Here is a 26628-nt window from a genome sequence, read left to right on the forward strand (position 1 = left end):
CACACACACACAGAGAGAGAGAGAGAGAGAGAGAGAGAGAGAGAGAGAGAGAGAGAGAGAGAGAGAGAGAGAGAGAGAGAGAGAGATAGGGAAACGGAGGCACACAAAGAGACAGGCAGATAGATACAGCAGGGAGAGAGAGAGGCAGAGGAGAGAGACTGAGATTCTGGAGATCCTGATTGCTTTGGGAAGTGAGAGACACCTGCCTCTTTGGGACTGAGTCGGAGCTGGGTATGTCTTTATTGTTGCTTTATCCTCATTAGTTCATTGGTTTGTCTCAACAAGCCTGTAAGCTAGAGACTATTTACCTCCATTTTACAGACGAGGAAGTGAACAAAGCAACTTGACCTACACTGCAAGATCTGCAAGTGGCAGAGCCACAATGAGAACATGGGTGTGACTTAAAAGGGGAAAGCAAGTGCCAGTAGGCAGTTACTGCTCTTTTGCATTGTTTTGCCTAGGGTTGTGTGCCCTCCCTCTACCCAGTGTATTAGAATGATGGGGCCTAAAGCAACTCGCTCAGTCTTTCATTCTTGACACAGTGAGCAGCGGTGTGGAGTTAACAAGATGGCCAAGGCTAACTGAGCAGAAAAGAGGAACCCTCCTGTTTCAGCCTCTTGTCTGAAGCTAAAATTAACAAACAATTGTGGCTGCTGCACCTCAATTGCTCTGACTTGATCCTGCTGCCCCTGGGCTCCCTAAGCCTCATTTTGTCTCCTGCCTCTTTCCTGGCCGTGCCTAGAGGACTAGGCTTTGTGGGAAATGCAAGTGATACCTCTCTATGATGAATTTGCACTAGGACCCAAGGAGGGTCCCAGGATATTCCACAATCCCGATTGTTAAACATCTTCTAGGTACCACCCACGTCACATTTTGGACCCATTCTTACCTTTTGGTACCCAATGCCGTTGGCTACTAATAAGTCTAGTAACCATTTATCTTGGCCAAAATTAGACAGTTGATTCTAATTTTCTATGTAACTAGCTGATGTCCCTGCTCTTCCTATCCTGGAACTCACTCTGTAGACCAGGCTGGCCTTGAACTCAGAGATCCACCTACCTCTGCCTCTCGAGTACAGGGATCAAAGACATATGCCATCACCTCCTGCCCTGTTCTCCTTCCTTTAAGCCCCCTATCCTCGTTACTTATTTATTTGTGCTAGGCGCAACTTAAAAGGACCCAAATAATCTCCATCTTGTGTCATATAAAACTTTGCACACCCCCTTCTACCATAGGTGAACTGGTCCTGAAGATTCATTTGAAATAAAGATGGAGAGAACGTTTTTATTTTGAGACAGAGGAAGGTCCCACTATGTAGCTCTGGCTGGACTGGAACTCACTATGCAGAGGAGGCTAGTCTTAAACTCATAGCCTGTTTCTGCCTCTGCATCATGAGTGCTAGGACTAAAGGCATGTAGGTGCTTTTTGAAGCATAACTTTTTATTGCCATATATTCATTCTACAGAGTGATAGATTTCATAGTTGTTTTTATATAATTATATTAAATAGTTGTATAATGTATATAGGTATACATATATATACATAATGCATATATGTACACACACACACACACACACACATATATATATCTCCCCTTGTCACATCCTCCTATCCATTTAGTCACCTCTAATTCCTTCCTCCAGATACTCTCATGTCCACCTTCATGTCCTATAATATATGATTTTTGAAAAGTTTTTATTACATTTTATTTATTTATTTTTGAGTGATTATGTGCGTGCATGCATACATGCACATATATGGAGGTCAGGGGACAACTTTCCAGAATGTTTTTTTCTCCTTATATTCCATGAATGAAGGGAAATGAACTTGGGTCCTTAGACTTGGCAGCAGACCCTTTTACCTGCTGTGCCATCTTGCTATATCTGATTTTATGTGTCATATATAGGACTCAGAAATAAACCTACACAAATATAGATGCCTTAAAAAACAAATATGCTAACAACAGGCACTGAAGACTTACTTTTACCATATAGAATAATGCAAGTGATGAGCCTAACTCCAGAGAGAAGGTTATAAAAAGACTGTGGCTTCTGCTTTTGGCTAGCTTAGGCTTGCTTGTGCAGTCTTTCCCTCCTTCCAATCTCTTTCATCAACCACAATGGAGGAAGCAAGCTGCCATGTTGTGGGTATCATAGTAGAGGGGTGCACATGGCCCTGCAAGGCATGAAAAATCTCCGTCTACCAGCCTGTGAGAAAGCAAGGATTGCCAACAACCACATGAGTGAGTGTGAAGGCAGACCAATCATTCTGGCTGCTGTCTATACACTTATAGACCTTACCCACAGTGCCAGAGCCACCTCCTGAGGGGCTTCTGTTTCAGAATCATCCAACTAAAGCTGCAACCACATTTCTGACCCACAGAAATGTAAGGTAAGGGGTTGTTGTAACTGCCTGAATAGGGAGCTTTGTTACACAATAAAAGAAAGTTAATATGTCACCCTGTGTCTGTTCCTTCAAAGTTCTGCTTCATTCTGAGAGATAATGACTAAAGACCCCTAATTCAACCTTTTTATTGTGAGATAAGAGCATATGGTTGCTCAATTAAAATGGATGACACTCCAGGAGATGGGGACTTTGGGTGCTGATGGAAGGCTAATTGAAAAGATTACCGGCCAGAGGGCCCGCATTATCTTGTACAGAGTGTGTCTTGGTCCCAGGTAATACAGCTTCTTCAAACTCCCAGAGGAGCAAACTTTACCTCAAATAATCGGAATTCATGGCAATAACCGGTTTCTTCCTTGAGTAATAATAGCAAATGCTTTGAGCACTAAATAATTATCAAGTACAATTATAAGTCTTTATGATTATTAACTTGTGAAGGAAACGAAGCACAGAGCATTTAAATAATTTGTCGAAGTCTAGAGCTAGTACTGGGCAGAGCTAGGATTTGGGCTCAGGCTCATGGGTGTGCTACACTTGGGGAGCGCCCATACTTGCACCAGGAGGAATTGCGGTTGCTGAGAGATAACATGAACTCTTCCCTTTCTTTCCCTCCTTGTATTTGCTTGTTGTGAAACTTATGGCAGTTTCTCCTGCTGACTGGATCAAGTTCCAAGTGGTCTTCTCAAGCCTTACCATAATACAGCCCCACCTGACATAGCTTGCTGTTCTCCACTATATATTCTCTAGCTGTTCCTAAATTGTTCCAAGTTATCAACTCATAAACCATTCTTTTGATTTTGTCTGACTGGAAAAGCCTCAATGTGTTTGCAAAGTGCAGCCAGAAGGGTTATCTGGTCAGATCACCTGGAAAAATGCTGAAGTGATCTCCTCTTACAGTGATCATCCCAAATGTCAAGAACACTATGAATCCTTTCTTTGAGCAGGGGCATGCCTCTCACTTTCCCCGAAATGAAGCCAGTGTTACAAAGGTAGTGGTCGAAACCCTGTCCTGGGGACTGTGCCCAGCCTTTATAATTTTTAAGAAATTAATTTCATTATCATCATTATCATTGTTTGAGGGTTTTTATTTTTGTTTTTGTTGGTTTTTTGTTTTGTTTTGTTTTGTTTTGACACAGGGGTTCATATAGGTCAGACTGGCCTAGAATTCATTGTGCAGCTAAAGCTGGCCTTGAACACCTGATCCTTCTGTCTCCCAGGTCCTCGGATTACAGGTATATGCTACCATGCATAGCTAGAGAAGCCTTTTATTCTGACTGGTTTAGGTGATGTCGTTCTCTGTTACAGCCTATCATGACTTTGTGCTTCCTTCCTTTTTAAAAAGCATTTAAAATGCATTATAATAGTGATTACATATTTGCTTTTGTTTTTATAGTCCTGGAAACTAAGGTTGAATCTTCTCATATGCAAAGAAAGCACTATATCTTCAGCTATTCGTTTATTTTTGCTTTATTACATTTTAATTATTTGTGTGTGTATGTGTGTGTGTGTGTGTGTGTGTGTGTGTGTGTCCATGAATGTACTCTCATAAAAATCAATTCTCTTCTTCCACCACATGGGGTCTGGGGATCAAATTCAGGACATCAGATTTGAACTGCCTTTACCCACCGAATCATCTTGCTGGTCCTGGTTTACTATTTTTCCTTATTTATTTTAAAACATGAGCTGCTATTGCAATGTATGCTCCATAACGCAGGGATTGGCTTGTCCTAGTGCCACTGTGTTCCCAATATGTAGAACAGGGCCTGATAATATAAGAAATATTCGAGAAATAGTTGTTGGGTAAGTGGGACTAAAAATCCCCAGGAAGTTCATTCATTCATGTATTTTCTTTTCAGAGTCAGGCCCATAGCATAGTCTGCAATGCTTCAGGAGTCCCAGGTAAGTCTGAGGCCATACTTTATGAGTCAGATTGTTGGAATGCATTTCCTATGTCCCAGCATCTTCAGCCATATGACCACATTATACTCCTGACCAGGCTGCCAAGGGTTGAAAGAAATACAATGGACGTGGACTTTTCTCCCATACCAAATTCTAATCTTGACCGTTCTGAAGATGTTACCAAGAGAGGCTTAAGGTAGCAATGGAGAGGTGTTGTCACATTTTCCACATCCAGGAAGTGGGGAATCTTTTAAGTAGACCATAGAGAAATCAGAAGAAAGGATAGAAGGGCATACCCTGATAGGCCAAGCTAAATTCTATGTCAGCATATCTGAGAAGAAGAATTCGTGGTCCTGCAGCAGGAGGAAGCATTTGGTATCTGAATTGCGAGCTAATCAGGGTATTTTGAAGCTACAAAGAAAACTGTGGGAGTCTGGTTGTGTAGGAATATGGAAGTACTATTGCAGGCCTTAATGTGGGAGGGGGAGGGAGAGAGGGAGAGAAAGGAAGTGGGGGAGGGGGAGGGAACACAAGGGAGAAAGAAAGAGAAAGAAAGAGAACAGAGTGAGCCCAGGCTTTTCATATCTAAAAATAGGAGAATGTAGTGTGTTGTGGGAACCCATTTCCTAACCTTAATGCAGTTAGGCGACAGAATAAAATGCCTAGCAAGGACATTGAGTCACTGGCGTGAGAGGCATTCAAACATTGTGAGCAAATCCTAGCAGCATTACCAGTACCAGCAAAGCCTCCCGGCTGTTGGCAATGGGGACAGGTGGTGGGAGCTGTCTCCAGAGGCCACTGTTCATACATGTGCACACCCCCAGCACACATATTTGCACCCAGAATAGAAAAAAAAAAAAGAGACCCTGCCTCCCCTCATCTCCTTGCGGCTCATTCAATTTCATCGGTGGGGAAATAGCTACGGCACTACAGAAATTGTATTTCTTCTCCCCAGTGACAAGTCACATCTGTGATCCGGATACACCTCTGCAAAGGTCCTTGTGTTCCCCCAAGGCCTCCTCAGTCAGGAAACATCAAAAGGCCTTACTGATTTACCTGCAGATACAGGCATTTATGGAGACACATCTGCATATTCTGTCTATCTTTGTCTCTATCTCTCCGTCTGTCTGCCTTTCTCGGTCTCTGTTTCTCTGTCTGTCTGACTCTATCTCTCTGTCTGTCTGTCTTTTTCTGTCTCTGTTTGTCTGTTTGTCTGTCTGTCTGTCTGAGCCCATTTCAGCAGCTCTTAGCTGGACTCCTGCCTGACAACCTCTGGGAATGACAACCCCTGGCCTTTCTGAGTGGCCACGCCACTACTTCTATATTTTTTTTTTTGGAGACAGGCTGGAGATTTCTTGACCCCAAGAGGTGTTGGTGACACTTCCTCAAATCCCAATGATAGCCACAAAAGAGACCATTCTTGCTAAGAGGCCTCAGGGAGCCAGCCTCAAGCCCTGCAAAAAAAAAAGGGCTTTGTCCTTTTTCCTGTCTTTTCTCCCACCCCATCCTTTCTGGCTTCTAGTTGGCAGCAGTGAACTCAGAGGCCTCCTGAGTCTCCCTGAAAGAAAGAAGAGAAAAGAACAAGACCCAAATGAAATGGATCAACTAGTAGACAGAGACATAGAAAATGTGCCAGAGGCTCATGGAGGGAGATGGAGAGAAGCAGCAGCAGCATTCAAGCACTGTGTGTGTGTGTGTGTGTGTGTGTGTGTGTGTGTGTGTTGTAAAATTGAAAAGGCCCCAGCTGAGAAGCCAATGACCACAAATGGCCCTGCAGGGGCACATGCCCAGCCAAAACTGCTCTGCTTTGCTGTTCACTGTTGACTCAGGGCCAAAAGTATGACATCTATGAGGGCTGGCCAGCAGGAAACTGTGAGTTAGAGGGATATGGTCTCCAGCACTCACTGTCTTGTTCTCAACTCCATTTTGAGGCTCCTTCTCCCAGTCTTCCAAGCTTTCTCCCTGTCTCATGAGCCTTGTTCAACCTTCCCTTCAACAAAATTCACCCCTCCCTATCCCATTTGTGCAGAACCTTGAATGATCTGGGGGGGGGGGGGCGTTTTGTGTACTCATGTATGAAATAGATGTGTGTGTGTGGTGGCTGAAAGACACATTCTCCAAATCTGTTGCTATGGTGTATTAAAGGATGAAGAGAGAAAGATGATGATCAGTGGACCAATACATATTGGAAAGCTTAAGTGATATTAGCAGGCTTCTTGAGAACAGGTCTTCTCAGAGCATTTGATATGACAGTGTACACTTAGAAGATCTAAAATGGGTGGACAGCAGTTCTCAAACATACTTGTCCAGAGACTCTTAGGAGTGACTGTCATATAGCTTAGTTCAATTTTCATAATAGTCTTTAAAACCTAAAACAGTGTCTGCAATGATTAGAGAAAACAGTATTTGTTACATTGGATCAACTACTAGGCCATAGGGAAAATATTAACTACAAAAGGACCCCAGTAATGTGCCTGTGTTTTTCAAACATTATAGGTGACTGTCACTTACAAAAATCTATCCTATAGGCCTCAACTAAATCTGGTATGTAGCACCTTTTTGTGCTACTTGAGGCACAAGTATGTAGAGAGAGAGAGAGAACCCTGCCTTCCAGAGCCATATCTTTTTCATGTCAACATCATGGGTGACAGCTAGTCCTTTTGAAAATATCTGACCTTTGTGATTTTGTTCTTTGCTAACGCGGGTAGTTCCACAAATTTCATTCTTGAAAGCTTCCTGCCTAAAGGAGGGCTAGGTTCTTTACTGTGGGTCTCCTCTGAATTAATCATGGCTTTCCAATTGAACGGAATCAGACAAATGGAGACACTGGGGAGAACTTATGGGGCTGCACTTACTCACACAAGTCCTCTGTTAGCCTACGAAGCAGCCTAACTAGCTAGATGGGTCCCCACCAGGGACATCCCACCTTTGCAAAAGCTGAGGTGCTCTACAACTGGTAAGCTAAGCAGAGTCAGCAGCACCTGCTCTTTTTGGGTAAAGTGACTACTGTTATTTCCATCAGAAATGTCCTATGCTTGCCAGCTCCTGTTAAAAATGTGAGTGCTTATTCCCTCCCTGTTGCATACTTTTAAAGGACATGGGGCTGTTAGAAGGTAGGACCTGGCTGGTGGAAGGGAAATCACTAGGAGCCGACTTTTGAAGCTGATAAACTTGAGGGGTTAGAGAGATGGCTCAACTCTCTCCTTCAGAACGTGCATTGCCTGAAAGCATGTGTGTGTGTGTGTGTGTGTGTGTGTGTGTGTGTGTGTGTGAGGGTGTCCGATCTTGGAGTCACAGAGAGTTGTGAGCTGCCATATGGGTGCTGGGAATTGAACCTGGGATTAAAAATAAAATGGGTAGCTGTATTGGAACAGCTTAAAGTGACTGCCGTTTCTAGGGTTGGTGGTGCATACTTCTAATCCCAGCATTCTGGAGCCTGATGCAGGAAGGGTTGCGAGCTGTGTGTCCAGCCTGGGCTGCATGGCAAGAACCAAATGAAAATAACAATATGGGGGCTGTCAAGAGAAAGAGGGAGGGAAGAGGTCGCTATAAGACTGCTTTATGTTCTATATCAAAAATATTTTTGCTTGACCTAGTGGTGCATACATGTAGTCCCAGCATTCAGGGATTTGAGACCAACCTGGATTATACAGTGAGACTTGTTTTAAAAACAAAGCAAGCAAGCAAACAAGCAAACACCCCCCCCCCAAAAAAAAACCCAAACTAAAAACAAACAAAGACAAACAATACCAACATGTTCTAATGTGACTTTTTCAACAATAGAATGGACAGCCTTAGGGGGCACACAGTGTCCTGCTGGTGAGAGTCAGATATTCAAGAGGGACACTAGATTAGATAATCTCTACGGTCCTTTCCAGCTTCCTGTTGCCATGCCCGCCCAGTCACATGTGTCTCTGTTGTATCACTGATATCTATCCTACTTTACTGCAGACAACAGTCACAATCCCACCCATGATCAAAGCCCAAAAGGCAAGAGCTGATCAGGGGTGGCCCAGAAACTCAGGAAGGGCTGACCTCTCACTATCTTCCACCTTCAGCCATTGCATCTCACCAGCCCCATCAGCAGGGCTTTCAGGGTTTGCCTGGTGACAGCTAAGTTAATCTGATAAACTAATCTGCACTAATGGGATCATGAATGCTAATGAATTAATGCGTTACCTTCCCAAGTGACATATTTGCATTTTAACAGAGGTCTTCTGGAGATAACACTTTAACTCAGAGGAGTGATTAATGTTGAAATTTGGGCTGTTTGGCACTCTAACAGAGGAGATATTTTCGGGAAGGGAAGTTCTTTCCACCTTCCACAACAGACCATCTGCTAAAAAGAGAGGGGGAAATAGAAAGAGAGAGAGAGAGAGAGAGAGAGAGAGAGAGAGAGAGAGAGAGAGAGAGAGAAGAAAAAAGAAAAAACAGAAAAGAAAAAACCATGTCCCTGCCCCTGAGGGGTTTATAGTTTATATAGTTGGGAAATTACGTTTATTGAGTCTTCACCAACGAGCTGGCTGGCCGTTTGAGAAGGGCTGAATAAATATTATCTTTGAATCCTCACAACAAAACCCGCTGAGGTGGGTACGTTGCAAATAAAGGACTGGCCTCAGAGAGGTTAAGTAAGTTAGTATTGTATTTCATTGACTTTAAAAAGCTGTTGGTGGCTGCAAGAAGAAGCATGGTTGTCCCTTCTCGTACCCAAATTTCCCTAAGAATGGGGAAAATGCTGCCAATTAAATGACAATATGCGATGGATAGTAACATGCATCTTTCAGAAATGTTCAAAATATGTCTTTGAAATCGTGAAGTACATTTCAGTACACTTTCTGCTTAATGTTGTTTATAGATCTCAGGTAGGAAATAGCAGGGGAACATTCCAATATAATAATATAATACCTAGTACATATTCATATCTTAAAACAGACTGAGTCCGAGGTCAATGGCAGAACATGTTGATGGAGGTCATGAACTGCAGTGAACACGGGCAGAAACGTGGGACAGCATTTACTTCCAGTAGAGGGACGAGGCTGAGACCTGTCTAGGGCTGACGTGAGGAGCATCAGGTAGCAAATTACTCTCAAGTCAGTGTTTGAGACTATGGCATATTGATTGCATTGGCTAGAGTGAAGAGGCTACTCAGGGAAACGGGGAGACACACTTTAGTGAGATGAAGGAGGGAAGAAGAATGAATAGGCAAACTGGTGGTGCGTACCTTTAATCCCAGCAGAGGCAGGTGGATCTCTGTGAGTTCAAGGTCAGCCTGGTCTACAAAGTGAGTTCAGGATAGCCAGGGTTATTACACAGAGAAATCCTGTCTGGAAAGCACCCCTCACCCCCAAAATGAGGAGATGTTATTGGAAGCCCAGTGCTGTGGTTTGAACATGAGTAGTACTTTCACAAAGATCTATACACTAAAACTTAGTTCTCAGGGTAGCTGTACTGAGAGGTCTATGGACCTTTAAGAGCTCCTTATGGGAGCTTCTTAGGCCATTGTGTATATATCCTGGAAGGGGGTTGCAGACTCCTCCATCTCTTCCTGTCTTTTCTTCCTTTCTGTCTCGCCCCTCCTTTCTACTTCTTGGTTCCTTTATGTGCTCCAGAGTGCGCCGCTCTTTCAAAATCCAAAGCAACAAAGCTATACGATCTTGGGCAGGAATTTCCAGAACCTTAAGCTGAATAAACATTTTCTCTTTATAAGGTAATTGCGTCAGCTCTTTCATTATAGTTTATGGTAAGCTGACTAATCTGTCCAGGATGAAAGGTTTCTAATTTAATGCAATAGACAAAGAAGATACTGATGGATTATTGCTGATTAATCCCAACACATTAAGGAAAGCTCATTCTAGGCACTAGCCTTGAAAATAGGAGCTTCCTAAAATGGTAAAAAAAAAAAAAAAAAGTCCATCAATGGGCTGGAGAAATGGATTAGCAGTTAAGAGCACTGGCTGCTCTTCCAGAGGACCTGGGTTCAATTCCCTGCACTCACATGGCAGTTGACAACTGACTGTAACTCTAGTTCCAGGAGTTCTGACACCCTCACACAGACATGCATGTAGGCAAACACTAATGCAAATGAAATAAAAGTAAATAAGTTAAAAAAAAAGAAACAGCATCAACATAGTCCTGAAAACATATATACATACAAGTAGCATTACACAGACTGAACATATACAGACTCAGATGTAATCATTAGTGAGAGAAGAGGCCATGACTTTAAAAGAGCGTAGGGAGGGGAAGGGGGACATGGGAGGGTTTGGAGGGAGGAAAGGGATCATAAACGCTTTAATTAAAAGGAAAGAAGGAAGAACTTTATAAGAGAGTCACATCATCAGAGGCAGCAGAATTCCAGGGCACTATGTATAGTGACTTCTCAGCTTTCTCTTGATGTCCGTTTCTGTCTTATGTGGAAGAAAGAGGAAGGCGTTGAGCCATAACGGCTTCATAAGGCTTGAAACCTTCAGCATAGCTGCTTAAACATGGTGCCTTCTTCCTTCAGCAATGGGTAGCTCTATAGCCAGGATAATGCATATGAAGTTTTTGTTGAAGCCTTGTAATGTCTTGGAGGACACATGAATAAGAGAGAGGCACCAGGAGAATTCATTCCCTAGCTGGGGGAAGAAAATAAATACGTAAAAAATTGAAGCAATATAGAATGGTAGAATCTGCAGCTGAAATGTGTTCAGGTTGCAAAAGATGGGGGGATTATGGGAGCCTTGTTTTCTTCTGTATTTGAGTATGTTCTCAAAGTTTCACACTACATATAGGTATTAGTTTTATAGTCAAGGAAAGCTGCAATTAAAGAAGAAGAGGCAGCTAATAAGGGCTAAAATAGGCCTCAAAGCAGATGCTAGATTTCTGCTTGTTGCATAGGGAATATGATGCAAATATTGACACAGAAAAGGGGGGCCATTGCAAGCAAAGGAACCAGCAGGAACAAGACTATAGAGGAAGGAAGGAAGCATGAAATGAAGTCTGCTAGGGTAGAGAGAAGATAGAGAAGAGGCGAGCCTGGGAACCAGAAATGTAAGATAGTGATTTTTCAACTAATACTAAAATTCTATTATTAGTGTTTTATTAAATTGCTAGAACAAAATGCCAGAGATAGCATATTTTCTAAATAAAAGAAGTTTATTTTGTTCATAGTTCTCTAAGTTCAAGTGACTGCATCTGGTGATAGATTTCTTGCTGGCAAGATTCTGAGGTGGCAAAGTATCTACTACATGGCAAGAGACAAGGAGGTGTGAGTGTGAGTGTGTGTGTGTGTGTGTGTGTGTGTGTGTGTGTGTGTGTGTGTGTTTCTATATTGGTCTATGTTGTTCTCTTTCCCTCCCCTTCTCTCTCCTCATAAGGCTATCAGTATGTATTCAGTCAGGTGCTACACTCCCAACCTTACTAAATCTGACTCAACATCTAAATCAATGCCCCACTTCTAAACCCCAGAGTCACATCGTCTCCTCACAATGTGAATGAATAGTTCCGAAAGGGGATTGATTCAATTTCAATACATAAGCCCTCTGGATGGGTGGCAGGGCACACTCAAACCGCAGCCCAATCCAAGCAAACTCTGAATCCCAGCTGATGTGGAAGGCAGGCTATGATGCCAGAGAATGAAGCCCCCTTTTTATATGGTAAGCAAAGGGCACTTTACAGGCTTCTGAGCAGGGAGTACCATGATGAAAGACATCTTCAGGAGACCCTTTTTGGCAGTAGCATTGGAAGACAGGCACAGGGTTTAGCGGGGCTGGATACAGAGGGATTACTTAGGAGGCTGATGTAGCAATCCATTTATAAGCTTATGAGAGATTGGCTAGGATAGTGGTGGTAGGAATGGCCAAGAAAGGATGGATTCATGGAGTACCTGTGGGAGACTGATAGTGATGGACGAATAAGAAAGCAGGGATGGATCTAAGGCTCAGTTCTTGGGCTATTGCAAAGTAACGGTGACAGAAAGAGAGAGGGGCTGAAGAAGAGATCCTGAATTTGGTTTTAGCTGTGGTAAATTTAAAGTGCTGAGAAGGACTAGCAGGATCGTTCTGTAGGTCAAAGCATTGGCCACTGAGCCTGGTGAGCTCAGTTTGAATCCTAGAATCCAACTCCTGCAAGTTATCCTCTGATTCGGACATGTGTGCCATGGCACACGCACCCCCACCCAGTAAATAAATAAATGTAAATATATTTGCATATATGAGTATATGTATCTTAAAGTGTGTATGTATATATATATGTATGTACATGAGTACATATGTGTATAGTATATGTGTGTTCACACACACACACACACACACACACACACACACACACACACACACAAATATGTAATACTGAAATGGATCTGGGGCCCGGGTCAAAGGTTAAGTTGAATCATTTGCAGCAATCACTCAGAATTTCAAACCAAGACAAGCTATGTGTAGAAGCCCACAGAGGGCAAGGGTAAAGAACAGAAAAACACTAAAGATAGCTGCTAGTTTGATTTGGGTGCTAGTTTGTGGGTGGCAGTCTCGAAAGTGTGCAGAGGCAGCAGGCTGGTGGGTCTGCTTAATGATCCCCTCCTTCCTTTATCTCTGTCAGTGAGTGATTTCCGGATTTCTGCACCTATTAGAAAGACTACAGCTCAACTGTAGGTAACGAGATGAATACGGAATATTTGCTTTATTAATCATACCTGAATTGTCTGATTTCACTGATGGCGGCAAGAGAGCCAGCATTACATATGACACCCTTGCTAACCACGTGACATGGCGAGTTATCTGAGCCCAACTCACAAACGCAAGATGCAGACTTCTGGCCATGTTCATGTAGGATTAGAGGCAAGTCTCATTTCAAATCCAGTTGTCAATGGTTAAGCATCTGAAACTAACTTGCTTGAGTCCAGCTGAGAGAAGCAGAATGATAAATAGAACAATTATTGTAATATATATATATATATATTACAATATACAAAGGGAGCAAAATCATGAGAACAGATTTTTCCAGGTGGAGACACCATAACGCTTATATGGTTGAGTCTTAAGCCCGTTGTTGCCATCATGCCCTCTTTTATTTTATCAGCTTCCAGTGTGTTTTTCCATGAAAAAGGTAATAAATATGATAACCCCTCTAGTCAGCGGCTTGCATTTTCTCTTCCCAGTCCCTCACCTGCATAAGCATTTTTCAACCTGGACACCTGCCCACTTCTTAGGCAACCCTCCTCCCAACCTCCCCTCCCACAACCTCAAATCAGCAACCAAAACACTGAACAGAAACCTTCAGCAGGGAAGTGATGGAGGCCGCCGGCTGACAGACTCTGCAGTGCATGTGTGTGTATACGTGCACATTACTGCGTGTGCGTGCATGTGCTCATCCACCAGTCTAGCCATCTGTTCCTCTGTTTCCCCAGTGGATTTGTATAAAAATCAAAGATGGGCCTGCTTGGCTGGGTGGTCCTGCCTCCAAAACAGAGCTCCCATGGTGGTTTGGAGCCCACAGACTGGGCAGATCTGCCCGACGCATTCATCTTTATAAAGTATCACAGGCTTCCACAAGACGAGCCTGTCAAACAGGGCTAAAATCACACACATACCACATTGTCTGCACTTCCCTACTTTCTCCAACCCTAAGAAAGCTTGGGGGCTTGGCCCCAGAAAACTGTTCAGAGTTAACACTCAGCGGGGTTGGACAAGCAGGGGAAGGCTGGTGGGGCAAAACAGAAGAACAGGGAAGAGGAGGCTTCCTGTATCAGTCTCTCACCTACCTGTGGACTCCTCCTCACTTAGCTCTCCACACCAGCTGGAACACCAGGGCTCCAGCTGGCAGCAAAGTGCTGTGGTAGCTCTTGTCAAACCCAGGCACAGGTGTGACCTCCACTGGGACAATTCAAACTGCTTCCACCCAGAAGTTGAGCCACGTACTCTTCTTCCCAACAGCTCTCAGAGATCCTGGGCTTGAAACAGACCAGATTCAGGTAGTCGCTGTCCCCAACCTCTTTGTCAGGGGACACAGTGTGTATCACCTCAGCTTAGCTGTTACCTTTTTATGATTCTGTAGCCAGAATCGTCATGGCTTACTCTTTAGATCTTAACCATGAAGGGCTCCTTTGCAAATCCTTTCTTGGCATGATTAACTGGCTATCCCTTAGCCAACTGAACTCCAGTGGCATTCTGACCTGCAGAGCCCAACAGTGAGCAAGGACTGAGGCTAAAAGGATGGAGGAAATGAGACCAAACAAAGCCAAGAGAAAGCGCTGCTTCGTGGTTTACTTGCAGCACCAATGTTTTACATACTCTTTGAATTTGATGCTCTTCTTTATACCCACCACCATCAGCTCTTATTTGGATTGCCATAGCATTAACAATTTGCTCTCCTCCCCACCCCCTACCCCCCGACATTGAAGCCCTCCATGTCTGAGGCCCCTTTCCCCAGTCAAATATTGCACACACAAGGCATCTCTACTCCTACCTTTTCTTCTAAGCAGACCTTCTTTCATCTTTCTTTGATTTCCCCTGACGTCTCAATTGCCAGCCTCTTCCCTACCTCTCCCCCTTGGAAGCCAGTCTTTCTCTCAGGCAGGCAGTCTCAAATGTTATACAAAAACCAACTCCAGTTCAACTTCTTTGGGAAAACCTACTACCTCGGTTCCAGCGCACACTCTCATGCTCTCTATACCTGACTCCATGTAATGTTTCCTTTTTGGAGTAAGTAAAGTGGCATCTAATGGTTTTCCATCTTGCATTATTCGTAGATGCTCCCTCTGAGTAATAATTCCTTTTCTGTTAAATTATGAATCTCTATAGAGCAAGGTCTATTGCTTTTCCCTTCTAACCGAAACATGGGCATAGGCTAGACCCAGGAGTGCTTCATCAACTTCTGTTGCCCTGCCTTACCTCCAAATGAATGGAAGATGATATAAATAAAGATCCTCTAAGCATCCCCTCTCCTTCTGCCCCCTTCTTCCTAAAAGGTATTCAGGCAGCAGAGCAGTCAGGGCTTTCAGAGAGGCCTCAGTAGCCTATCTACTGTCAGATCCTAGCTTCCTGAGCACCCCCCCTCCTAAAGTTTGCTGGGCAATCAATAACTCTGCTTAAGTGATCAATTTGCGACACAATGGGCTGCAGGGGCCAGAGTTTGATTAACTGGAGAGAATAAATATATGCTGATGGAGGCAGGGGAGAGAGAGAGAGAGAGAGAGAGACAGAGAGAGAGAGAGAGACAGAGAGAGAGACAGAGAGAGAGACAGAGAGACAGAGACAGAGAGAGACAGAGAGAGAAGAGAGAAGAAGAAGGAGGAGGAGGAGGAGGAGAAGAAGAAGAAGAAGAAAGATGAGCTTCTATAGAAGAAGGCAGACTAGAAGGGGCATTTAAGAATGAGTGTATGATAGAGTGTTGCTGAGAGCAGCCTAATTGCTTCTTACCGAGGTAGTTAAATATCCTGGTGCTTTCTTGGAGCCTACTAACTATCCTGGGGCCCCTGGGAAATTTTTTACCTTGACCTAAACTGTTGCTAAGGTCCACTGAAGTCTAGACTCCATGTTGGATGGAGAAAGGGTGTGGTGTGCAGACTTCTGACTCTGTTCCAGAAGGAGTCTGGGGTCTTGAGCTTTGCTCACCTGCTGGGTCTATAAGAAAACCACAGCACTGGAGTCTTCTACTCTTCCACCCAAGCCTGATGATGACTCAGACTGTTTGATGTATTGGAGCTAGGCTGATCCTTCCAGGGCATTTCATCATCCTCTGCTCTCTACCCAGAGGTATGCATACTACCCTTCCTCTCAAGGCTGGGAGGCTGAAGATTTAATTGGATAGTTAAAAATAAGGAGTGCCTTTCAGATTTTTTTCCAGAGGGTCCAAATATCTAAGCTGCACTCCTGATAAAAAAATGTATTTCAAGGAACTATAACATTATCTGGAAAAACAGCAGATGGCTCTTACTGTGAGAAAGTTCCTCCTTTAATCTAACCCTGATTCCTGCTGCTCTCATTAAAAACTCATTCTTCACATATGATGGCATCACTATTCTCTCGGTAATGCACACTCAAAGCCTTGGAATCATCTTTTTTTTTTCCTTCCTCCATCCTCAGCCCACTTGTCATTGGTAGGTAAATCAGTTTCCTCTGTCTTCAACTCTATCTCCTTTATCCTGTTTCCATCCAGCTACTGTAACAACCTCTTAGCTGGTCCTCCTGTTTCCAGGATGAGTTCATTTTAATCAATCTATTGAATGGGGGGTGGGAAGAAGGCAAAAAGAAAAAATATGTGACTCTAATGAAGTCAAGAATTAATTCCTGTCTACAGAGACTGCAGGGAGCAGCAGAACCAGTGAAATGACCATAAGAAGCTTAAGCAGGATACTAAAAAGCAAAGCAGAATGTGGGGCATTGTGCTAGACAACAGGCCCGATTTCACTAACAAGTCAAAGAAAGGGCACTATTGAAAGGGCCTTGGAAGACAGAATGACCAAAATGCAATGAGTGAACTTCTCTTGGATCTTGACTCCAACAGACCAGTTGCACAATAAGTTTCAAGACAACTGAGGATGTCTGATTAAGGACTGGGTAACAGATAATACTATGCAAAGATGGTAGCTAACTTTTGTTAGCTCTGTGAATGATGTGGTGGTTATGTGAGAAAAACGCTCACTGTTAAGAGCTGCATTAGGGATGAAAGGATGTGATTGACATTTGGACTTTCTTTTCAAGTACTTCTGCAAAAGAAAGGGTAGATGAAGCAAACATGACCAAGTCTTGGTGATTGCTTAAATGTGAATAATCATTTTACAAGTATTATTATATTTCTCTTCACCTGTTTAGAGGTTGAAAATATTCATAGTTAAAGCTCAAATCCCATACTTATTCACCATATTCTAGTCTACCTTTCTAGCTTTAATGTTCACACCTATCCTATTCCTCTGTGGCACAACTGTTCCATGTCCTTGCTCAATTTAATTTCTCCACTCATATGTCTGTTCACACACTCCACTGAGCTCCTCAGTCAACATTAAGTGCCTCTTCTGTGCACTAGGCACGAAAGAACACAAAAGTGACCAAGAATAAGGACAAGGATCCTCTTTATTCTTTAGACTCTTCACGGCAGCCATCACAGTGCCTCACATGTCATAGATACTCAACAGCTGCTCATTGCACTGATGTGTATGAAGAGGTGTAAGAGAATCCCTACTCACATCAGCCAACAAATACCCAATCCCACGTAGCTATGCTTATTGAGCACCTGGTATGTGTAAGGCATTGTGTGTTTGGGGCGGGCAGAAGAACGAAAACAAACGATGAGAAACACTAAGTTCGCTGAGGTCATAAATGCAAAGAAGACAAACATCGATAAGCAGTGATAGTGGAATTGTCTCAGTGGCGAACTTACCAAACGCGTTTCAGAGATGGCCAGAAGAATTCAAGGGAAGGAGGAAAAAATGGAGAGGGAGAGAAAATATCTCTCTCCTTCACTCTCCCTCTCTCTCTAAATACCTTTTAGGAAGGAGTGGGCACAGGGAGGGAGGGATCCTTAGGGGGCCTTCATTTATATCATCTTCCCTTCATTTGGAGGTAAGGCAGGGCAACAGAAGTTGATGAAGCACTCCTGGGTCTAGCCTATGCCCATGTTTTGGTTAGAAGGGAAAAGCAATAGACCTTGCTCTACACACACACACACACACATACACACACACACACGCACACACACACACACACACACACACACACACAGAGAGAGAGAGAGAGAGAGAGAGAGAGAGAGAGAGAGAGAGAGATCACTACAACCTAGAGTAATCAGAGAAGACTTCACAGAGGAGGCAACTGCATGTAGTGTTAAAGGACAAGTATGGGGGCATTTGGATAGGAAAAGATTTGGCTTTCCTGGCAAGGAAATGGCACAAGCAAAACCACAGATGCAAGAATTGTATCTAAGGCATGCTTTGGACATTGTGGCTGGCCACGAGGATCCGTATGGAAGCATGCTTCAGAACCACTTGGGAGAGCTTGTTAAAATTCATATTCCTGGACTCCAGCTGCCAGACCTACTGATTCAGAAGCCCGGGCAGCTGCATTATAATAAGTACCCTGAAGTAATTTTGAGACATATTAAAAATTGAGAATCAATGATATGGATAAAAAAAGTGAGAAATAAGGTTGAAAGAGTACATAGGGGTAGGCTGACTCAGGGAAGGCCTTGAATGTCAGGCTAAGGAAGTTAAAGATTTTTCCCACAGGCAATCAGCTATCAGTCTCAAGCATACAGAGCATAATGTCAGCGAATAATGGATGTTTTTGAATATTAATCTGGCAGTGGTACATATTGCAGATGGGGAAAGAGAGAGACTGGTGAAGGATAAATATTCAATGCTGGCAGAGGGTGGAAGTCAGAGGCAGTCTGGGATTCTAGTTTGGGAGACTCCAAAGCTTGTGGTAACAGTAAGGTCAGAAGAGCCAGTCACTGTTGGCAGCAAATGAGGTCAGCTTGTGAGTGCTGAGTGTAATGTTAAGTCCAAGATGATGGCAGGCCACTTAAGTCAGGTGAGTCATTCACCAAGTAACTGTGGGTGCATGTCCAAACCTCAGAGGCAAGGTGAAGGTCTGTGCTACAGAAGTGGGAATAGCCCAAACCTCAGAGGCAAGGTGAAAGTCTGTGCTACAGAAGTGGGAATAGCCAGGAAAGAAGTGCAAGGTAAGTCCACTATGCAGCTGTGTGTCCACACCAAAAAAGAAACGGGGGAACTCGAACACCAGGGACACCCAGATCCAAGAGAAAGAGGGGGGCCTAGCAAGAAAGAAGAATAAGAAAGGGTCACATGAGTGGAAGGATGTCTAGATAGTGTAACCAGGCCGATGGCCCTTTCAACCACTTGAGGTGAGGGTGTGGCTACTGCCACAGTGACACTGATGCGCAGAGAGAGGTCACTACTGATGTACTACACATACTTGCTTTTTCTCAGACTCATTCACAGAAATATAAAAACAGATTTATGTATCCACGCATCATCTCTCCTACCCATCCCTCCCACTTATCTATCTATCTATCTATCTATCTATCTATCTATCTATGCAGGCATCCACCTTTCTTTCTCTCTTCATCCTGTTCCTAGGCCATATGTGTACTCCAATTTTCAGACATTTTCTAAATAGAAGAGAGAAGACACTGTTATGCACTAGGCTGTTAATATTCCACTCTAATGTTGGTGCTCGCGGTCTGAAAAGGAGGAAAGTGTTCCAGTTTCTCTTCCATTTTCTCCCAACCCTGTCCCTTGGCCCTTAGTCTTCGGATTTCTCTGCAGACAGCAAGGATCAGCTCACTTTGAGAATGCTTCGTGTTGGCTGCAGAAAACACAAGAGAATGTTTATCTTTTGAAATTTATGGCAAGGAGGCAAACAGGAGTCCTTGAAAGAGAAGGCAGATCAGAGTTTCTGCTTTGAATGCTAATGGCTTCAAGGCTGGCTCAAAAGCTGAAGTTGACTTGGGTGTGGCTAGCTCATGGTCTTTACTCAGTGTCCATGGCTACCATCCCAGTGCCCTGGAGAAATGTTTGTTAGGTTCTAGGGGAAGGTATGGACCCCTAAGATCCAAGCATGTCTTATCAGGCTACCTGTTTACAAATTTGATACAGGCATATGGATGGAGGAAAGGGGAGTGGAAGAGAGAAACAAATAGGGATAGGAAAGTGTGTGGTTTATATATGTGCAAATCTCTCTCTGTCTCCATCTCTCTGTCTCTGTTTCTTTCTCTGTTTCTGTCTCTCTCTCTGTCTCTGTCTCTCTCTGTCTCTCTCTCTCTGTCTTTCCATCTCTCTCTGTCTCTCTCTGTCTCTCTGTCTCTGTCTCTGTCTCTGTCTCTGTCTCTGTCTCTGTCTCTGTCTCTGTCTCTGTCTCTCTCTCTCTCTCTCTCTCTCTCTCTCTCTCTCTCTCTCTGTATGCACTTGAGTGCATGTTTTCATGGTTTCAGTTAGTTTGGAGGCTCAAAAATGATCAGAGATCCTTTTCTTTGCATCTGTGCTGTCCCTCCAGAGTGCCTTGTCGGGATAAAACCTGGAGCCCTGTCATTTATGCAAAGCGAGAATGAGTGGGAGAGGAAGGTACTTCTCCTGTCCTGCACCCACCCATGCTCCCTCCAAGAGCTGTCTTGGGATTACTGTCGTGAGGCAGTGCTGGTCCAGTGCTTTCCATTACCCATTTCTCTTAGGGGCTGTGGCTGCCTCACTCCAACTCCTCCCCCTGCCACACACTCTCCAATCCACCCTACGCCTCCCTCCCCCCATGCCTTTCCTAGCCCATGGCCATCATATGCAATTCCAGAGATTTTTGTTGTCGTCGTTGTTGCACTTTGCCAATCTACTACTAGTGCTTCCAAAGGATGGTGGTGGTAGTAAAATCCCTCAGTCGGGCCACATAGCTCATTTCTTAAGATGAGTGGACTGCATCACTTACCAGAATGATAGTCCCCTGCCTCATTCAAAATGGAGTTTGCAGCCTGATAAAGAGTCCCCAGACCTTTCCTTCAAGCTAGCAGAAGCTCCACTGCACTGTCTGAAGCCACAGGAACAAGACATCATTAGCTTGTGCTTATGGGGGCACTTGCTGGCTTCGGGCCCATATATTGGCTATTCTGCAGCCTTAGCGCAGATCTGCAATATGTCCAGAGCCAGGAGCCTAAAACACCCATCCCCTGTTTTTTTCGAGCCTTTTCTCTTTGGTGGCCTTCAGCCCACACTTGCAAGGCAATTGTGGTGGTGGGTGTGACATCTCCACACACAGCAGTGTTTCTCTCCTGCTTAGATCATAGGCCCCTCCCTTCTCAGGATCCTGCAGTGCTTCCCAAATGCCTCTCAAATAAATTTAAATCTTTTTTTTTCCTGTGGGCCTTAAGGTCCTTCATATGTATCCCCCTCCCCATACACCGTGCATAATTCAGGTTCAAACATAGACAGCAGTAGATAAACGACATTGTCCACAAATGCTCCTGGCCTGGATCCTGCCACAGGTGCTTGGAAAAAACCTCATCCAGAGTCACTCCTCTACCTCCTTTAAAAATGGTAAATGTTACCTGTGAGGTATAGGCAGCAAAGTCCTATCAGCTATTAACAGCTTGCCCTGGCACGGATTCTGTCATCAGATTTGACAGAGAACGGAGCAAAGCCCCGCCTTAATAGTCTAAGGGGGCGGGGGAAGAGACTCAGGAGCTCAGAGCAATCCGGGAGGGGCGGGAGGAGGGAAGGGGTTCTGACGTCGAAGCTAGCTCTGTCACGATTTTACCCTGGGCTACAGTCTCCGTGTCTTTACTTAAATCAGTCGGATACACTAGTTCTTGCTCCGCCAACCTTGTTTCCCTCTCCACACCCACATGACGTCTTGTGTTATTTCACCTTAAGGCTTCAATTCTCAGGCCAAGCTATTATTGGTTCCCTTGCATGGGGGAAAAAAAAAGACACGAAATTGAGTAGACGCAGCATGTTTACTTGGGCATGGCCAAGTGTTGTTGAGGTGCACCTGCGGGAGAGCTGAGAGCCCTTTGCTCAGTGGAAACACTGAAGACTTCCCAGAAAGCTGAGAACGGAGTTTCCCCAGTTTCACCCGCAGTGAGCTTGAGCCACAAGGAAAGGAAAGGAAGGTTTGGGTCTCCTTCCAGCAGCAGGCTCCTGGCCTGAACTGACACATTACGAGGGACCCCTTAGGTTAAAGTGTGCGCACTGCTTACCCCATCTCCAGCTGGGTGCCTTACCCTGAGTCAGCAGAGTTCCCCAGCCTCCCTTGAAAAGGGCGCCCCCAAGGGAACCTTGCTCTTACAGCAGTTTCTCCCTTGGGCAGCAGTCCAGAGACAGCCCCGCCCTCCACGAGAGCTGCAAGACGCTGAGGGACCACCCCTCCCAGTTCAGGGCTCTGCAGCTGGGCCAAGATGCCAAGGGGAGGGGCAAGCCTGGCAGACTTTATCCTTCACTGTGACCAAAAGCTTCTTGGTGGCAGCTGGGGGGAGGGGGGTTAGCACCTGCTTCTGAAGAAAAGTGTCAAGTGTTTGCTTGTGTGGCGGTTCCAGTGTGTGTATCCAGTTGTTCAGGTGTGAAGGGGCACAGATATAATAAGACTTGGGCATGCTTTTTGCCAGAAAGGAGTTCTTAAGGGCCCTGGTGGAAGTGTCCACAGTAGCTTCAGGGGTAGTATGCTATTCTCTCTCCCTCTCTCTCTCTCTCTCTCTCTCTCTCTCTCTCTCTCTCTCTTTCTCTCTCTCTCTCTGTGTGTGTGTGTGTGTGTATCTGTCTGTCTGTCTGTCTCTGCACCCCCTCCCCAAGTGTGTGTCTGTGTGTTGGTGGAGAGCAGCAGGTACTGGATCTGCAGTAATGTGCAGTTGCCATGTAGTTACTCAGGACTCAGGGACACTCAGAGAGAGGGAGAGAGCGCGGGTACACACACACACACACACACACACACACACACACACACACACACACACACACACACACACACACACACCACACTCCAAGCTCCAAAGCATCCGGCTGGGAAGAAGTGTGTGTGTACATATTTCAGCAGAGCTGGAGGGGTGCATATAGTTGTATATGTTTGGGTGACTGCTTTGTTAGAATCCCGGTGGAAGGGGGCAAACGCAGAGGGGTGTGTGTGTGTGTGTGTCTGTGTGTGTGTGTGTGTCTGTGTGTGTGTGTGTGCGCGCGCGCACGTCAGCGCGCCTGTATGTTTCCTCTTTGGATGGGGATGACTGTGGTTGAGAGGAGCGAATGTGGTGCGGCTGTGTGTGCGCGTGAGTGTGCGTCTGTGTCCGCTTGTGAACATGGCCTCAGGAACCACGCACATGCCTTAGACAGCTGTTTCTGGCATCCCCGGGGCTCAGGTTTCGCCGGACACACCGGTTAAGTGGCCACCTTCCAGCAGCCAGGCCCCGCATCTCACCAGCTCTCTCAAAGGCGCCTACAGCCCCAGCGCGCACACAAAGGCTCCATAATGAACGCGCTGCATTCCCCAGTGCTGAGCTCCTCACCCGGCACCCGGGGCAGCCAAGGCGAGCCCGCCAAGCCGGAGACTCACCAAGCACCTGGTGCCCAGCCCGCCTCTCCCCCTCGGTGGCGCAAACTCCGGGCGGCCCGACGCTGGGCTCCCCCAACCCTGCCCCTGTCTCCCGGGGGCGCCCAAGCGCCCGTCGACCCCTGAGCCGGCCCGGGGCGACCCGCCACAGCCACGACCCACCCCTGGTAGGGCTGAGCCTGCGGGCGCGCCCCCCTGGAAGGAGCGCGCTGCTTACCTTCCTCCTCCTCCTCCTTCTCCTCCTCCGCCTCGGCGGCACAGCAGCGGCGGCGCAGAGGCGGCGGCGACGGCGGCGGGACTAGGGCGCCGGTGCCCCTGAGCCCGGCACGGGCGTGGGGCTCAGTGGTGTGGGGCGGCGGGGTGGACGGAGGTTGGCCAGGCGGCAGTAGCTGGCCCGGGACGTGGGGAGCTGGCGCGCAGGCAGTGGGCTGCGGACAGGCTGGCAGCGGCGCGCGCGGGCTCCTCGGGCGGGCTCCATGGCTGCGCCGCGGGCGGCACCATCTCCGTGGCTCGCTCGTCGCTCTCTCGCTCCAGGAGTGCGGCAGGCTGCGAGGTGACGGATAGCGCCGAGGCGGCCGGACGGCCAAGGAGGGGAGGGGAGGGGAGGGGAGAAGGGGCGGGGGAGGGGGAGGAGGGAGGAAAGAGGGGAGTACAGAACTCGGGATGGGGGGGGTCTCCGGCGCCTCTCGACCCTCGAATGCTGGCGTCGGTTTCCCCGAAAGGGAAAGCGGCTTAAAGGCACAGCAACTGGCTCGGGTCACAACTAAAAATAAACACAAAATTGACAATTGGGGAAAGAATCTCCCAAGACATGATCCAGCAACCCCGCCACCCAGCTCGGCGATTCCTCACTTCTTGAACACGACTGACCATTCAGGCTAGGCTTTGCCGGGAACTGCTGTCAGCGAAGAGGGCAAGCCAATTTCTGAAGTGAACCCGGGAAAGGGGGTGGGGGGAGGAGAGAAGAAACTGCAGAGAAGGGGCATAGGCAGGGATAGCTTTGGGGCCTCCATTCTCTGCCCCCTGACCTTGCTTCTCTCCCCTTGTTTGCTTGCCTTCTGCTAGGGATGCCCTCCCTGCAGCTCCCCTCCTGGTCACCACCGCTAACGCCCCTACGCACCTTGAGTTTCAGCTCAGGTTCCTTCTAGCAGCGCCTCGCCCCAGCACTAGAGCATAAGCAGCTTGGAGCCCTGGTCCAGTCAGGGAGCCCACCTCGGTGAGAGTGCAGCCTGCCAGCTGGCAGAGGTCTGCTTGGAGCATGCAATTGGTTTGGTGAAGGGGTGTGTGTGTGTGTGTGTGTGTGTGTGTGTGTGTGTGTGTGTGTGTGTGTGTGTGTGTTCACCAGCAGATGAAGGGAGGGTCCTGAACAGGGATACACACACACACACACACACACACACACACACACACACACACACACACACCTCATACACACACTCCGAAGGAGGACAGCTAGGCAGGCATAGCACAGTGCCTGATGAATGATCTCAAGGCATTTTTTAGAGACACGCTGTGAATACTAAATGTACAGCACTGGAGATTCGAGAGAGAGCTCTTGATATCCCATTTGGCATCAACCCTTCTGGAGGGGTTTTAAGGACCAAGAAGAAAAGCTACTCTTGCTTTTTCTCAAAGGGCTGTCTCAGTGGGGACTCAGAGAAGCTGGGAGGCTGGACAGTGGAGTCTAGATGGTGGGTGTAATTGAGAATGGAAGAAGCAATGGAGTTTAAGACCCTTAGGTGATACCAGATCCACCATATAAAGTTGTATATTTCCAAGCACCAGAAGCACCTGGTAGAAATAGTTAGCCCTGGCCCCTCTGGGCCTCAGGAGATCTAAGATAAAAGAAAAATGAGTCCTCCTCCATCTCCCTACATCCCTGGATTCTGGAAGAGAGTCTGTTAATAAACCAGGGCCTATTCCTGTTTGACTCTTTTCCTCCCTTTTAGTTTTACTGAAGCACCTGAGAGAGAAAAGAGTGCCAAGAGGAGATTCTTGTAGCCAGAATGGGGTGCCCGGATGTATAGGAGAGTTCTGCTCTTGGGTATGGAGTACTGTGGCTTCCTGCAGCTTGGGGTCAGTAGTAGAGTATCTGACTAGCAGATTTGGCTACCCTCCCACGGAGCACACTTTTTGCTGTCTTTCTGGCAGTTCCTACCTTGAAAGAGTAGATGGAAATTCCCTGTATCTGGAGCGGTGTGTGTGTGTGTGTGTGTGTGTGTGTGTGTGTGTGTGTGTGTGTGTGCGCGCGCGCGCGCGCGTGTGCGCGTGTGCATTCGCGCTCGCCAGCTCGCATACGTGCACGCATGCACCTGGGCTGGGAAAACAAGCTGATGGATGGGATTATCAAAGTCAGATGATGAGAGAAAGTGAAAACATTCAGGGAAAAAAACCACATCCCATTCCTGTCAGATGCAAGGCAGACTGTCAAACGGGAAAATGTTCTGAGGGATGCTACATAGATCCACCAGGACACATGCAGAGGTCATACATGGAGCCCCAGACACACCAAGTTAGTGCATACTCATACACACACACACACACACACACACACACACACACACACACACACACACACACACACACCCCTAGTTAGAAAAAGACACAGAGAAGCAGGAAAGAGCTGGCATCCTGTCTGTAGGACCTAGGAAAAAAGTAGGAACCAGCATTCCAGTATGAACAAAGAATATTTGCAGACAGACGGGGCCTAGCTACGTTCCTTCAGGGTGGTGTTTCAGGTGATGGGATCCCATGTAAGGTCCCCTGATCCTCACTCATCCAGTTCAGTCTTTGCTATCAATAACAGATATCCCAAGTTGGTGTGTATCTGTCCTTACAAGGAAACTCACTGCTTAGTGATGACATCACATGCATTTTCTGATTCAGGTTAAGCCCTCTTTTGCCACACACATACCTGCCTCATTCAAAGCATATGCTCAAGCTCTAGTCAATCTGTTGTGTGGTGAATAAAAGTAAAGAAGGAATAGTAAAGGGAAGAGAGAACTGGGGATGGGGCAATGTCAATAGATAATGCATGTATGAAGGCTTCTGAATGACAACTCAGGCACTGGTTGGTTTAGGGTAATGATTAAGCATTTATTGTTTGGAATCAGTTTATAGTGATGTGACCTAAAGTAGATCTCCTAACAGCTCTGACTAAGCCTTCCCTGTGGGATGAAAGGGAAACCCGCTCCTGCAGTTGAAGTAGTCTACACGATTGTCTACCTACTAGTCCAGTATTCTACTTAAAGATACCAATTATGATTTTATTTTGCCTAATTCCTACTGGGAGGGATGTGGCATTTACATTGAT

General features: G+C 46.0%; 1 protein-coding gene across 1 annotated transcript in view; it reads right to left on the bottom strand.

The window, feature by feature from the left end:
• The window catches only part of FRMPD3 (FERM and PDZ domain containing 3), a 152040-nt gene extending 128293 nt beyond the window's left edge, over positions 1-23747 (bottom strand). Inside the window, exon 1 of the mRNA XM_084790925.1 lies at positions 23533-23747. The gene's annotated coding sequence lies outside the window, so the exon portion shown is untranslated. The remainder of the gene's footprint in view (positions 1-23532) is intronic.
• Between the last annotated feature and the right edge of the window lie 2881 nt (positions 23748-26628).

Source organism: Acomys minous (assembly GCF_964271855.1).
Source record: "Acomys minous genome assembly, chromosome: 7".
In the NCBI taxonomy this organism is placed as follows: domain Eukaryota; kingdom Metazoa; phylum Chordata; class Mammalia; order Rodentia; family Muridae; genus Acomys; species Acomys minous.